General features: G+C 37.7%; 3 long non-coding RNA genes across 3 annotated transcripts; all 3 read right to left on the bottom strand.

Annotated features, from left to right (window-relative positions):
• Positions 1-5,052: 5,052 nt before the first annotated feature.
• Positions 5,053-5,418, bottom strand: LOC119555439. The gene is made up of 2 exons (XR_005219886.1): positions 5,300-5,418; positions 5,053-5,241 (listed from the first exon to the last, which is right to left on the bottom strand). It is a non-coding gene; the product is annotated as an uncharacterized LOC119555439 (long non-coding RNA).
• Positions 5,419-6,292: 874 nt separating this feature from the next.
• Positions 6,293-6,740, bottom strand: LOC119554983. The gene is made up of 2 exons (XR_005219850.1): positions 6,620-6,740; positions 6,293-6,564 (listed from the first exon to the last, which is right to left on the bottom strand). It is a non-coding gene; the product is annotated as an uncharacterized LOC119554983 (long non-coding RNA).
• A 180-nt stretch (positions 6,741-6,920) lies between these two features.
• On the bottom strand, positions 6,921-7,341 carry LOC119554932. The gene is made up of 2 exons (XR_005219847.1): positions 7,229-7,341; positions 6,921-7,173 (listed from the first exon to the last, which is right to left on the bottom strand). It is a non-coding gene; the product is annotated as an uncharacterized LOC119554932 (long non-coding RNA).
• Positions 7,342-15,452: the final 8,111 nt, after the last annotated feature.

A 15,452-nucleotide genomic window follows, 5' to 3' on the forward strand; every position in this document is an offset into this window, starting at 1 on the left:
GATATAAAGGTTACATACATGTCTAGAGAAAATATTATCTTACTAAAATAAAGAATGAATTCATTAAAATAACGAGCTTGCCTTTCTCGCTTAATAACTCTTGGTTCAATAATAATACTTTTCCTAAATTTATATGAAACAAATTAATAAAGAATATGTATATTATTTTAAATCTTACCTCCTTTCTGTGGCTAATCCTTCAAAATCAATGAATGCTAACAATAATCGAAGTGCATAACCCTTAGTAATTATCACCCTGAAGAACTGAGGCCAACTTACTCGAAACCCAATAAAACGTTGCCCAACTCGTTTCCCATCAGATTCCGAACCCAGATCCTGAGAATCCTTACCATTCCCATCATTCCGGTCGCCAATCGAAGGCGCTCGGCCATAAAAACCAGCCGAAACGTTCGACTTCATTAGAAGTAAACCGAGTTCGGAGGTGAGAAAAGCCAAGTAAATAGAGTGCAATCATAACAAAGCGCCAAGTCCGAAGATAGCGCCGTCTACAGATTTCGAGTGCTAAGTGCGAGGTGTGAAATCAGGTGAAAACTCTCTGGAAATTCCACCGAAGTTGTAAACGGAAAACTCGCCCATTTTAATTGTATTTGTGTAATTTTTTTACACAGGCTTTTTTTGGGGGAACCATTTGGCGTCAACTTTTAAATCAAATATGGCGCCCGACTGTAGGAAAAGGAAGCAAAAGAAAAGCAGCATATTTTCGAATGAAGTTGGGGGCTTTACATAGGTTGGAAGCCTGAAACAAAAGGCAGCCGTTGTTCATTTGCATAAATGGGATAGTGGTGGGTGGGGGCTTTTTTTTTCTGTGGAGTGGGCCAGGTTCGTTGAGCGGCGCTAACAGGATATGCCAGTGAAGCACCAATAATCCTTTTAATAAATATGATATCGCAAAGGACCACAAAAAGCCACAGCGGTAACCGAGGTAGCTCATCCTTCCTCCACGTTTTCCCCACCGATTTCCACACCCCACCCCGTTTTCCCTTTGGCTGCCGGCATCATTTGCATTTTATGCAAATTTTTCGGCACCAGGCGAAATGTGGCAAACGTTTCGAAGGATACACAGGACACCAGTCAGCCATCGCCCGCCCATCCTGCCCGCCTGTGTCTCTTTACAAAGCGAATATGTAAATGAAAAGTTCTGATGTTTTTTAAAAAGCTACCAAAAATAAACAACATAAAAATGCGCAAAATGGTTGGCCAAATGGAAATGGAAAATTCAACAAAATGCATATTTACTGCTTGCTTTATAGAAGCGCTCCAATGGGAGAGTATGGGGTACCAGAAAAATGTTAGGGCATTTTAAGAAACAGAAGACTTAAGAAAATTGCTTGGGATTTTTAAACACCCTCTTCTTATGGCAAAATAATTTTTGAAGTACCAAAATTTATATAAGTTTTTTATTATCCACCAACATAATGCATTTTTTGTTTTAAAGGAGTCTTTAAAATGGCCTTCAACTGTGCAATTCATTTTTTATTAGCTCTAAGAATGTAATCCTTATAATCCCTATAGACCATTAACCCCATTTGAGATAAATCCAGAGCACTTCACATTCGTTTCCTTGGCATCCTTTGATGTTTGCTTTGGTTGTTGGAAAATATGTCGAATATTTTCACAGGCGGAGGCATCACAAATACAAACCCACCCATATGGCAAACAGACAAGAAGAACTTTTTTCGCATGTGTGAGTATTTGCATGCAAATTGTTTGCCTTTTAAAATACGCACAAATATCAAATTTTCCCCTTTGCGAAAAAATCTCTGAGCTAAAGAAAAGAAAAGCCATGTGCATTGCTTTAAAGTCGGGAAATGCGATTAAGGGTCTGCCCAAAAATACCCTTTTTTAACCCACCAACAGACCACCTGCAATTCAAAACTATAACCGCAATCAAAGGCCATTGATCTCTGCAATTTTTGCACGGCCTAATCATTAACAACAATTGCCGCAATTTGCCACATGATGACACAGAGCGATTATCATCGCGATTATATCATCGAATAACAAACATGAAAATTTTCATAATTTTCGAGATGAGCCACGAAAAAAACAGACAGCCCAACCAGCAAATGCAAATAGGCGTAAACTCCGGCCAAAATAAAACTAAAAACCCCATCGGGAGGGCGAAACAAGTTGCCAGGGTTTTCAGGATTTCCAGGATTCTGATTCTGCTGCCCAGTCGCGCATTTAATTCAATTTGTTAATTTACAAATCCGCAAAACTATTTGCCAGCGAGGGAGTCTGTCTGCTCTGCGGTTTTGCGGGGTGGAGCGGTGTGATTTGGAGGCGATAACGGCAACTTGTTATTACTATATGTGCACTGAAAGAAATATTTGTAGCCTATATATGTTTAAATTTATGAAAAAACCCTATATACTTTTAATAGAAAGCTTACATTGTTTCTAAAATATTCGGCTACCAACTAGATTATTACGAGGATTTAAAATTCCCATGCTAGTCAAAGTCTGAATTTAAGTTTGATATATTATTTTGAAACTTAAAGACATTTTTTTCGCAAATTGTTACTATTTATTTATTATTAGAAATGATAAAAATTAATTTTTCTGTATTTTAAATTTATTTTTTAGGGTCTTAGACTGTCTTTTAAAATATTGAAAAAACATCAAATACAAAAAAATTTCTGAAATGTTGCATTTTGAATAGTTTAAGCTGCAAATGGGCAAAAAAAAAATTAATGTTTCTGTATTTTAAATTTATTTTTTAGGGTCTTAGACTGTCTTTTAAAATATTGGAAAAACCTCAAATACCAATAACAAATTTCTGACAACTTGCATTTAAAATAATTTAAGCTGCAATTGGGCAAATAGAACTACTGTTTATTTTTCCTTAGTGCACATCCATCATGTTGGTAGTCGAAAAGTTCTCATATTTCAATAATTGTGATACTTTTCGTCTGATTTCAGTTTATTTTATTTTTATAGAGAGCGAGACTGCCGGCAACAATAAAATCAATTGAAATGTGTTGGCAAACATGTCAAAATAAATTATAGAGAGCATGTCCGTGTGGTTGAGAGTGGTTTGGTGTGGTGTGGTGTTTTGTGGATTTGGTGTGGGTTATTTGCCCGTCGGTGGTGTTTGCACGGGGTGTTATGCAAGTGTGGCAACCGCAGAAACCGAATTTTAATTTGCACGCTTGCAAGCATTTGAAACATTTGAGACTGGTTGAGGGACCGGGACCGGAACCCTTCGGGATCTAAGCGGCTTACAAAGGATCTTTTTCGCCCAGGAGCAGGAAATCAGCGGAACCCACCCCCCAGAAAATTGACAAAAGGCCAAAAGGGATTGCGCAACGCGAACGCCTATTTACAGGGTATAATTAAGTTAAGTCTTGGCTGAACAGGAAAAAAAGAACAAAAGTCGAGAGTCGACGTCACTCGAGAGTCGAGGGAGGGGTTGTGGGTGGGGTCAAAGGTTTCGGGAAGTGGGAGGATGTGTTGAAGGGGGCGGGGCCAGCTTCAAAGGACACACTTCAATTCAGAGGCTGCCTAATCCATGAAAGCCTTTTTTTATCCCTCACAAGTGTGTTAAACTTTAAAAATCCTTAAGGGCAAACAAATTTGAAGGGTTATTATCACATAGTAATAATACAGAAAGAGTTAATTTTATTTAAATAATATCTGAAACGTTAAAAAGTTTTTATTATTGATTAATTAAATTCTTTTTTAACCTTATAAATATAAATAGTAAATATCTATAATGTTAAGGCATATATTAAAGACTCATTATTATTAAAATGCTTTAATTTAGAAGATCCAAGGTTTTTAAATTCCATAACTAGAGACCCCCAAAGATGAAATACCTACTAGGCCTGGGAACCGATGATCTTCGATTTATTCTTATTTTCACACACATTTTCACGCTGATTCACGCCCACAAGAAGTCCCCTCTATTAGAGTGGACCCCGTTAGATTGACTTGAACTGCTCACCTATTTTTCCCAGGCCCAAAGCTACAGCTTCCCATCCCAAAATCAAGTTGCAGTTTCGACACCTTGCGGCTAAAGTTGAGTTCGAGATGGTTTTTGGGCTTGGCTTTGGCTTGCGGTTGGGATCTGGGATCTTTGGGATCCATAAATCAAGACGGCAAAAGATCATTAAAAGGGAATCTCTGCTATCATAATAAAGAAATCACACGAGAAAACAAACGCAGAAGACAGAGAGAGATCTCTTTTGATTTGATCGCTCAATCAAAATGATAAATGAAAATTAATATTTCTTAATATTGTTTACAAAAGTGAGAATTTTGGGATATATTTTCTCCAAGAGCTTTTTTTCCTCTTTTTTTGCCTTTTTATGGGTAAAGGGCGGTGCTGACCAGAGTAATATAACCGTCTATTTTTCACTGCTTCTCGCTCATTGTTTGATAAGAATTATTGCAACATATCAATCACGAGGTTAAGTGGGATCCGTGAAATGTGAGGGAACATGCATCAAGCAGCACGCAACTGCGGAGCCATCCAATCCGCAGTCCACAAAATGAAAACATTAACCGGGAACAACAGAAAATGGTCAGAAATGTACACACCGGGCCTAAAAACAACAGCGGAAAGTTGCGGCCACCGACATTCATCAACATCAACATCAAAAACAAACAGCAAAAGGCGCGAGGCCCAAAACAAGAGTGGTTACCCCAGGCCCCCTTTATAGAGAGGGTTCCAGAGACCCTCGACCATCTATATCCATTCCCATTCCCATTTTGGGTCGATTTATAGTTGAGACGTCTCGAGGAGCTCGCCGCTTTTTGGCGGTTGTCGCGGTTTCTCTGAGCCCGGAATTATTATCCCGCACTTTAGGCGATTAATTGACTTTATGGCTCTATGAGGGGAGGGGTGCTTTATAGAACGACCATATTACAGAGCCTGTGAGCCAATGGGGTTCCAATTAGAGAAGGCTTCGTTTGCCGTCAAGGCAGCTGGGAAAGACTTTCCCAGGCCTTATAAAAATGTTCAAATACTTATTTCGTTAAGTCAACTAAGACCTTTACAAAACTAAAATAATTTGAAAATAGCCTGATATTTTTAGCTTATAAAGAGCTCTTTAATAGCAAGCTTTCTCACATTCGGCCAGTGAGTCAAATACGTTTTCTTTATTTTTAACACAGCCCGAATATTTGAATTGCCAGCATACTTGCTTGTAAAATGTCCATGCTATGTGAACTTTACCTCCACACTTTCCATCAATGGGGGCTGGAGCATTACATTTCTCTAAATAAAACAAAGGATACACAAGATCGTATAAGAAATGAATATTAAGATTAAATACTTGTATTAAAGCCATTAACCGAATGATTTAGTACAGCTAGCAGAACCACTAACAAAATCCCTTCTAGTTTCATTGTAATCCTCTTCAAATTTAAGGCAACTATGAAAGTATTCCCTTTTTTGAACACTGCTTATAGAGCATTACATTTATTAATGTTATACCTCATTAAAGCGAAACAAATCCTTTTAAACGCCTTGACAATTTCAATAATAATACTAAAAGTACCAGAACAAAGATGATATATTTTAGTTTCTTGCTGATATCTTGCCATCTTGTATTGTTTACAGCCCAGATGAACTCATTGATTGGCAGCAAATCGTGTGACTAACCCTATAATGCCCCATTATTTCCGTTAACATCTCTCTCTCGAAGCCCAAAAAAACGATGCCACTTCAAGTAATCCCATTTCAGAGGGACCGCCGAAAAAACACCATTGAATTCCGGTCCATTTCTCCAGTCGAGCGAAAGAAAGGCTGACTTTAAGCAAATTAGCAATTCAACAAAAGTGTCGCCTCTCCCTTAACCCTTGTGTGTGTGCCTTAACCCCCGACTGGCCTAATCGTGGCACGTGCTTCGACATATTTAATCACAGGGCTGTGTATCTCCCAAACAAAAACCGAACGAAACTGGAAAAAAGGGCCAAAGTTCTGTAGCACCACACATAAAGATAATCCAATCTTATGCTGCTAATTTTACAGCATCCCGAAAATGAAATAAAATCAAATCTCGTGTGTGGACGAGCGTGTGCAAATGTGGTTAGGGGTTGAGGTTTTTGCCAGGGGAAAAGTGTGGGGAAGGGACAAAACCCAGATGAACTCAAAACTGAAAACCGCTGCCAGCTTTGCGAAAAACTTTTGCCCAAAAGAAAACCCTCAGACAAATAAATTCGATTATGCCACACTTCAGAAAAAGTTTCAACCGAAACACTTTGTGAAAACGTATTGCCATGATAATATTTCACTTAAAAATAAATTTTTTATCAAACAAGAAGAGTGAGCCCTAAAATAATTTATTTGATATACATTTGTGATTAATTTTCTCTACTCCGTAATAAAATTTTATATATTTTTTGTGTCTAAATCCTTATGAATGAGATCGCCTGCTGCAAGTCTTCTCGCATTGGGCTAGTGAGTTATACATGTTTCTTTTGTTTATTAAACATCCAGTGTAAGAAAACTGCCAGCAAACTCCCAAGTTATAGGTCCAAGCTATACGAATTCTTTGCCCACACTTGCGATCAATGGGGATTGAAGCACTACACTTTCCTAGATAAAACAAAAAAATAACATCAGATACAAATTACTATTAAATTTTGAATACTTTTATTATAGCCATTAATCGAATGATTTAGTGTAGCTAGCGCGATCAGTGATACAAACACTTTTAGTTTCATTGTAATCCCCTTCAGAATTTAGACAGCTTTTAAAATACTACACTGGATGGTTCTGCTTATAAATATTTTTAGGTATTCGTTTTATACCTGGTCAAAGCGGAACTAACCTTATTAAATGGAACATATCGATACTTTGGATTAACATAAAAACGGCCCAAAAATATAGCTAAAAACATAAACGTAAGCTCAAACTTAAATTACTGTTGTTTTATTTAAATTCTGAAACTATTTTCTACGAAATACAATTTATTTAAATAAAGCTATACATGTGTTTTAAAATATATAAGGTATTTAATATTTATTTAAGGAACTCCATAATAGCAAGTCTTCTCGCATTCGGCAAGGGAGTTAAATACGTTTTCTGTATTGTTAATACAACCCGTATATGGGAAGTCCCAACAAACTTTCAGTAAGTAGGTGTACGCCATACGACTTTCTCCTTCGCACTTTCCATCAATAGGCCAAGGACCATCGCATTTTGCTAAATAAAAAAAAAATAATAAAATCGATTAAAAATATTATAAAATATTAAATACTTTTAATATCGCCATTAGCCGAATGATTTAGTAAAGCTAGCGAGATCACTATCAAAATCACAATTAGTTTCATCGTAATACTCTTGAAAGTTCAGATAGATTTAAAATACTTCTCTGGGCTTTTTTGTTTATATAGGAATGGATGTATTTATTTTGTTCCTCATTAATGCGAAGTCTTTCCTTTAAACATGTTCTTGCATTAAAATTAATTTTATCGATCATAATATTTAGTTTCTTTGTGAAAACTTTCCAGCTTGCCGATCTTGAAATCATTTGTTTGTCGTGTCTCTCTTCAAGTCGTTATTATATTAAAATTTAAAAACTCTGTGTAGCAAATATAAAGGTTTATTTTAAATTTATTTATTTATTATTTATTACTAAAAAAATATATAAAAATATTACAAATTTTCTACATTTTAAAATAACTTTCACTTAATTTTTTCAGTGAACGTTCCCTTATTTTTGCGCCTCACCCCCCGCTGAGTCGAAGGCGGTTGGCACTCGTAGGGGGCGTGGCACTTGTATTTTTTTAGCTTTATTTTCTGGCCCTGCTGCTGAGTTGTTTGTTTGGCCAAAGTTTCGAGCCAGCGAGATGCCTAATTCGTTTACCAAATTCACTTTACATAGTTGAGCGAGTCGCAGGCACAAAATATGAAAATTCAATAAACTAGGCGAGTCCTGAAGGACTCCCCACTGGTCCTGCCACTTGAGGCTTAATTGTGCGTCGCTCCACCTGCCGTGGAAAATGGAAAATGGCACGTGCAACACGCGGGGGAAAAGCCGGGAAAATGGAGGGGGAAAACACGGGGCCACACGCACGAACTGCATTCGCAAGTGGGCGTGCATAATTTATGCTAATTCGCCTGAGAAACGCAACCAAAAATAATAAAAATATTTATGTATAAATAAAGCAGCAGCAGTAGCAAAGGCAACACATAAACTTTAAGATCAACCTGATTTATCTTAACTTATTCTAATGAACATTATCATTGCAATAAGTCTAATTCCCAAGGTGAAATTTTTAGGATTCCGCTCAGAGTGGAAGACAAAGGCAGTGAACCTCATAACTTATGACTTTAGTGGTGCTAAATTCCTTAATTAATTGCTTAAGCTAGCTTGGGTAATTGTGCTTCAAATCAATCAATGTCAGTGTAAAAATTTTCATAATGTAAGCAATCTTGCTTTTCTGGTTTCTTATAATAAAATCTTAAGTTAATGCAAGCACATTGTACCAATCATACCAATTTTAATCCAAAGGATTTTGCCCTAAACAATGTGTCCATACATTTCCTTAATATATAAGAGTAGTAATTAAATAATTAGCTAGAAATTATTTCCTATTTCGAAGAAACAAAAATTTTTAATTATTTTTATTCAGATGTTTCTGACTAAAACATTTTTCAAATCAATAAAGTAAATTAATATATTTTGGGGACCACCTTTAATTCAAAAATTGTACCGTCATTTCTTTAAATATTTATTAATATGATTGTTGGGTTTTTAAGATAATTAATTTTAAGATAATTCAATAGTTACACATACCTACGTTAGATTTAAATTGAAAATTGTGGTGCTACCATTCAGCCCCTCTTAATGACCTGTTTTAACCCCTTGAAGACCCTCAAAAAAATGACACTCTCTAATGACCCGCCACACATGGAAAGACTTTCCGCTTCACGCTCTGTCAATTGGCTAGGCGACATAATTATCAGCAGTCCTCGGAAAAAATAAGAAAATGATGATTGAAGCTAATTTCAGTTAGGTGCCAGCCCCTACTATTAAAAGATCATTTCTGAGTGCGGGCTGTCGATTCGTTGACCTTCATTGACGCCTATAATAACTTCATTAAAACTGGAAAATAGCCTGACATCATTTGCCTTTTTATTTTTTTTCAGTTTATTTTAATTGTACGCAACTGAAATGTTTGAAATTTTGTAACCAACCCGCATGGCAGACCCCATAAACCTCTTTTTTTGGGTGACATTTTTCTGAAAAAGAATTTCTTGCTACATTTTTTATGAATATTTCCTGACGCAGCTCCTCTGCTTTTAGTCATTATTCACACTGCAGTGATTCCACAGCAAGATAGACATTTTTCTACTAGCAAAAAAATATGAAAAAAGGAAAATGAAATACCCAAAGGACATTGAAGCTGGTAAAAAACTTGGCCGCTTTGTAGAAAATTCATAAAACTTCCGCTTGGAAAATCTGGGAGGAGGGGGTGCGTTTTGTAGGCCCGGGTCAGCAAACAAGAAAATGGCGCATTTTAAAGTGAACGGAAGCAAAAGGAAAAGACAAGGAAAAGCGAGCAAAAACAAAGTCTAAGGAAATTTTCCGTGTCAAGAAATTTTCCTTCTACTTGAAGCTGCTTTGCCGCCATTTTCTCTTTCTGGGGGTTGCGATTTCCCGAGCTTTTCCTTCCCCCATTTTTTTTTTGCTTTGTGGGGGTGGCTCGCAAGCGAAAATAAACAAAAATCAAAGTTGCAAATAAGAAGAAACTACAAAGTAAGTTAGCATAAAAAAAGTTTAGCGGCGCCTTGTTTTTCGGAAGTTTCAACATCTCCGGGGGAAAATGAAAGGGGGTGGCGTACTTGGGCCACCCCCTCCCCCCCCCCAAAAGCGCACACACAGATATACAGTTACAGATACTGGGACAAAAGATTCCGTCGAGCACTTTTCGTGCAACAAAAGCCGGAAACAGCCGGCAAAAAGAAGCTGAGGAAAAACTCAGTCAACATCCTCTCAAGTGCTTCCTTCGCTCCTTCGGCTGCTGCCTTCCTCTCGGGGATTTCGGTGCTCCAAGTTCTTGCACTGCAAAGAAAATCTGCAACGTAACAGAACTAAGTTACAGAACTAAAGACATTATTGTTAAAGCTAGAAGATTTTTTAGGGGGAAATGCATATATCAAGCGTAATAACATACTTTCTTTTGTAATAACCCTTTAAAGTAAATTTCAATAATTTCAATTTCAAAAAACAGTCTTTAAGACTTAAAAAAGTCAATCGAAAAATATATTTTAAATTAAATAAAATGTATACATTGATAATACCAATTTGATATATGCAATGATATATCATTTTTCTTTGATCAATAGTTCTGAACGTTTGACATAAAATAAAGTGTTTGTAATCTATTTTGAGGATTCAGAAAATAGTTTTATGTGCCATAAGAAGTTAGAAGTTAAATGAGATCTATAAATGTATTAGAGTCTACAGTTTCCATTTCGGTATGACATTTTTTGCATACAAATATTTCAAGAACATTTATGAAATGTTGTTTTATTATTAATGATAAATGTAGGATACACCTCTAAAAACTGGTTTAATTTTATTTTCTAGGATTTAATAAAGAGTTCCGTACGTGAGTTTTATATATTTTTATTTAAGGAACGATCTAATTGATTCAAAAAAGGTATTATTCGCGGAGTGTGCTCCTTTTCAGCATGCAGCCAGCGATGTGGCCGCTCAGCCAAGCGCAAGGACAGCTCCCGAGGAAAAGGACGAGAGTGGGATGACAAGGACGAGGACCAGGACGAGGATGAGAAGGACGACAGCAATGCTCCCTCACCTTGCTCATGCTGATCACGTCTATTTATTGTGCACATAATATGGGAGCAGCTCAGCTCAGCTCCAAGCTGCCAGCTCGTGGTCCTCCTGCTCGGAATCCTCCTGCTCCTTGGACGACTCCTCCTTTTTCTGCTCCTCCGGCTACGTGCGACGCATGCATCGCTGGACACGCTTTGGGGTCCTTCGTGGCCACCCACCCAAGCCCCCACTTTTCTCCTTTGGACACTTTTTTCCATGCTATTCCTATATTCTCCGCCGGGGAAAATTCAATTATCGAATGCGAATTTTTCTCCTCGCTTTTATTTTTTTTCTTCCTGTTTTATTTTACTTTTGTACTTTTTTTATTCTTCTCGTTTCCGCTTCGAATGTTTTTTTGTTTCAGCCGAAAGCATCCCAAGACGAACTTTCAGCGTATCAGCATTTATTTGCTGTTGATTTATGCAGCATGCCACCCCCATATTTTCAGCCCCCTTTGGGCTGCTCGCTCAGTCAAACAATCGACATCCACATCCACATCCACATTCACGTCCACATCCAGAGCGCTGTTGAATATTTGCCAAGTATGCTGATTGAATTTTTTCCAGTTGACTAAATGATATCAAGGATATTTGCCAGGCAAGCGCGACGAATGCTTTTGCTTCTGCCAGCACGTTGCGCATCTTAAAGCCTATGAATTTTATGATTTTCCCGACTTACAGGACTCTTGAAAGCTCTGATTACATTTGGCCAGAGGGCAGCTAGGTATTTGTTTAAGTATTGCCTAATTTAAGGTAAGGGTTACAATAAATAAAAGGGATTAAATAAATACACACCCAAGGGAATAAGATAAAACCTTTCTTCTGTAGTAACATTTATATATTCATAACAATGTAGGTACAATTCGCAATGCTAATTAAATTTAGCCCGAAGGCCTTTTGGGTGGCACGTAAATGTTGCTTAATTTTGGTGAAGGAAAAATTATATAGGGATGTATAAACCAGGGAAATATAAACCAGAATTTATTTCTCTATACATTCATATGGATTTTAAAACTTGTAAGTTACACATAATATTTTAAAAAATATTTAAAGATTTACAAAGTAGCATAAAAATATTTTAAAGGTTATCTTAAATCAAAATTCAAAAATTAGTTAAAGAACTTTTTGTAAGATTTAATTTACATCAAAAAATAATTACCAAATCTTATAAGCTCTTCAATCTTTTAATTCCTTTCAATGATGATATCTTGATTGTATCTTCTTGTAAACGCTTTGTGCAACTACCAATTTAATTACAATTCCTGTTGGCAAAACACCGCCCACATTTGCAATGGAGAAGCTTACTTCTTCCTTTCCAGCAATCCGTATCCGTGTTTGTCAATCTGCATCCTTCGGATGATGAATCCTCGTCCTTCAGCAGATGCACATCCCTATATGTATATATCCATAAACCATTTAAGCATCGCTGCTGGCACATTGACAATTTCCAATATTTAGACAGGCAACTACTAATAATCGTGTTTGGCCGGCGTAAAGCGAGCATGCAGTTGGCAAATAGACGATATCCCAAATGAAACTATCCATCCATCGGATGGATATTGGTTGGAATGGAAGGGAATGGATAATTAACACTGCTGGCAAATGGAGTGGGCTAAACATCAGCATCAGCGATCTATTTGAAACCGTTGCCCTGCAATAATTAATATGCCCAACGTGCAGCAGCAATATGTCGGGGGAAGTGGGTCCAAAAAGGGGGTTTGATAGATTGGAGGGGGTGCAAATGGTTCGAGTTCGGTGGGCCATAAAAGGCGTTAAATTGACACAATTGAACACACCCTTGAGATTCGAGTGAGTGAGGGTTTTCTCACTCGTTTGTTTGCAATTGCCGTTGCAGGAACTGATGTTGCTGCGGGGTTTATGATGTTGCTGCTGTGCGTGTTGCTGCTGTTGCGGTGGGGGTTGCATGTTTAATCACAACTGGCAACATCTTCATCAATGCGGCACCGCGAAAATCCGCGAAACAAGTCAGCGATGTGAAAATGTATCCCCAAACGATGAGATGACAATACATCCCTGCTTATAAAGGGGGGAGATCCCAACCCCTCCAAAGCCCCCTCCCATATTTGGCCTTTGCAAATATGTGCGACAATTGATATTTGGCTTCAGAATGTGATTCCAAAAACGTGACAATGGTTTAAGGGGATACGATTCAGTGAAAGGTGCAAAATTATGAAACTAATGGGATGAGAAATGCTTAGGAATTTACAGGAGGAGTGAAGGATCTGAAGTATGTAACTATAATAACTAAATTGATAGTTTTATGAAAGCTGCTAATAAGAAAACTGTAAGATTCCTGAACAATTTAACAGAATTTTTTAAATATCTACAAATAAATAGTAAGAAATTCTCGAACATGTTATCTTCTATTTAACCAATTTACATTTAAAATTGGTTATTCCAAGGGTCTAAGCATCCCCAAAGAACTTTAATCATCTCTAATGGGGATCCACCCAGAAATAATTCGATTTTATTTTCATAATTACTTTCAGATCCGTATAAACCAAGCTTACCACAACTATTAAACTACCCCACCCCACTCCTAAAAATCTGCAACTTTCTTAGATCGAAAATGCCTGCAAACCCGACTGTCAAAACAGGCAAACAAATTGTGCAAATAAGTCGGGGAAATGTTATTTATGCTCGTAAGATTTTCTGTGATTAAATAACTAAGGCCCAGTCCCCTCGGTGGTTGTGGCTGCAGAATGACAGGAGTTGCAGCTCAGCTGAGCTCTAAATGTGTCAGCATCGGTTGCATATTAATGGCCCGGAGGTGTGCATGCCAATTGTCATGCGCTGAAATGCTTGTTAACAACGTCGATTGCTTTTGGGCAACCAGTCGTCTATATCCCCAATCCGCAATCCACAGTGCTCGATTCCCCAACCACATCCACTTCCAGACAAATCCAACTCCTTGCCTAACCGATCCGCCTGCTCTCCCACTTTTTCCTTTTTTAATCAAAAAGAAGTCGATGCTCCTGACTCCTTGACTCCTGACTCCTCCCCCGTGGCAATAACGCCACACATTTGTAATTTTGCTTCTGTTTTTGGCTGAAAGAGGAGCCCAAGAAGCAGCAAAGACAGCAGAGGAACTGCATTGGATGCCTACACTGGGAGAAAAGATTTAGCCATAAAAGAAGTACTTCAATAGAAAATTATAAGCAATATAAACATCCCAAACTTCTTTTTTGCTTTTACTTGATTTAAATACTAAGATAAAATTACAATTATTTCCGGAAATTCATAATGATTAAGCTCAATACCATATAATTTATATGATTTAACCACCTTAATTTTAAGCATCCTTTACCACTGAACTTCCAAAATACTAAACACTTTAATGTTACTGCGCATTTTATATTATAACTTTTTTAAAACTTTTTAACACATACTCGTAATATTTTTAATACCAAAGAGATGAGAGAATACAAGTTATAGCATTTTGGTTGAAAATGATCTTGGGAACATATGAAATATTTTATTTATAGTGTAAATGGTTAAGAACTGTTTTTAATTGTTATTAAAAGCCTTAAAATTATTTTATGGATAAGCTACTTTGTTGTGAGTAATACTATCGATATATTTGAAGTAATAAAACAAACCAATGTGAAACTGTTTTATTTTTTATATTTAACATTTACCAAAACACTAAGAACACCAGGAATTTTTTAAAGTGCATCTCTTAGATGCATTTTACAAGTTACTTTAAGGCAATCAATTTGTAGTCGCATCGCGTGGAGTGCAAGAGGGCGGTTCGGGTGATGGGCTGGAAAAACCAATCAAAAGAGCGTTGCGAACGCAAATTGAACGGCAAATGGTTGCAAGATGATATTTCAATACACCAGCTTGCCGGGATCGGATCACCTGTGCTCCGAAAGTCCTAAAGTCCGAAACACCGAACCCTTTTGGCCCCCTTTGGCCATCACTTTTTGGCCATAAATTATCGACGGGCGACGCCTGCGCGTAGTTTTCTTACTTTTTTGCAGTTATGATTATCGCGCCAGGATGGAGGTTGGTATGGGGCTGCTAAAAAAAAATATTACCGCGTTCCATTCCTGTGTGTGCAAACAAATGTAAAAAATTTTTAATTGACTTTTGCAGTTTTGCAGTTGTCGGAGCCACCGCCAGTTGCACTTTTTATGGCCCCTCGCGTGCATGGCAGCTTAAAAGTTAATAAAACACGCCCAATGATAACAAGCCGCCAACAACATACATATATTGCCCCTGAGGTCTTCATCATCGTTTCCTTTTTCCACCAACATTGTGAGATGATCCCCAGAATCCTCAGTCGATCCTCGCCAGGAGTTTTCGGAGCTCCGAGCTCGTAGAAAAACAATCAATTAGGCCCACAAGTAGCTCCCAACTCCAAGGGAGCGCCATAAGTCGCAGTCCCATTCGCAAACCCATTCCCATTCCCATCTCCAGTTCCAGTCCCCCGAAGATCATGATGGTGATGATGGGGCCTCGGATGGTTGGAGTTGGAGCTGAAGCCGAAGCCGAAGCTGGAGTTGGAGTGTTGCCCAGTGGCATCGACACGACTTTGATTCTCTTTCCGCGCCGACTGGCAGGAGTTTTATGGCCTGCTTTGGCAAAATTTATGTTACATTTTTATAGTTCCAGTG

The sequence above is a fragment of the Drosophila subpulchrella genome, chromosome 3L (assembly GCF_014743375.2).
Source record: "Drosophila subpulchrella strain 33 F10 #4 breed RU33 chromosome 3L, RU_Dsub_v1.1 Primary Assembly, whole genome shotgun sequence".
Taxonomy (NCBI): Eukaryota; Metazoa; Arthropoda; class Insecta; order Diptera; family Drosophilidae; genus Drosophila; species Drosophila subpulchrella.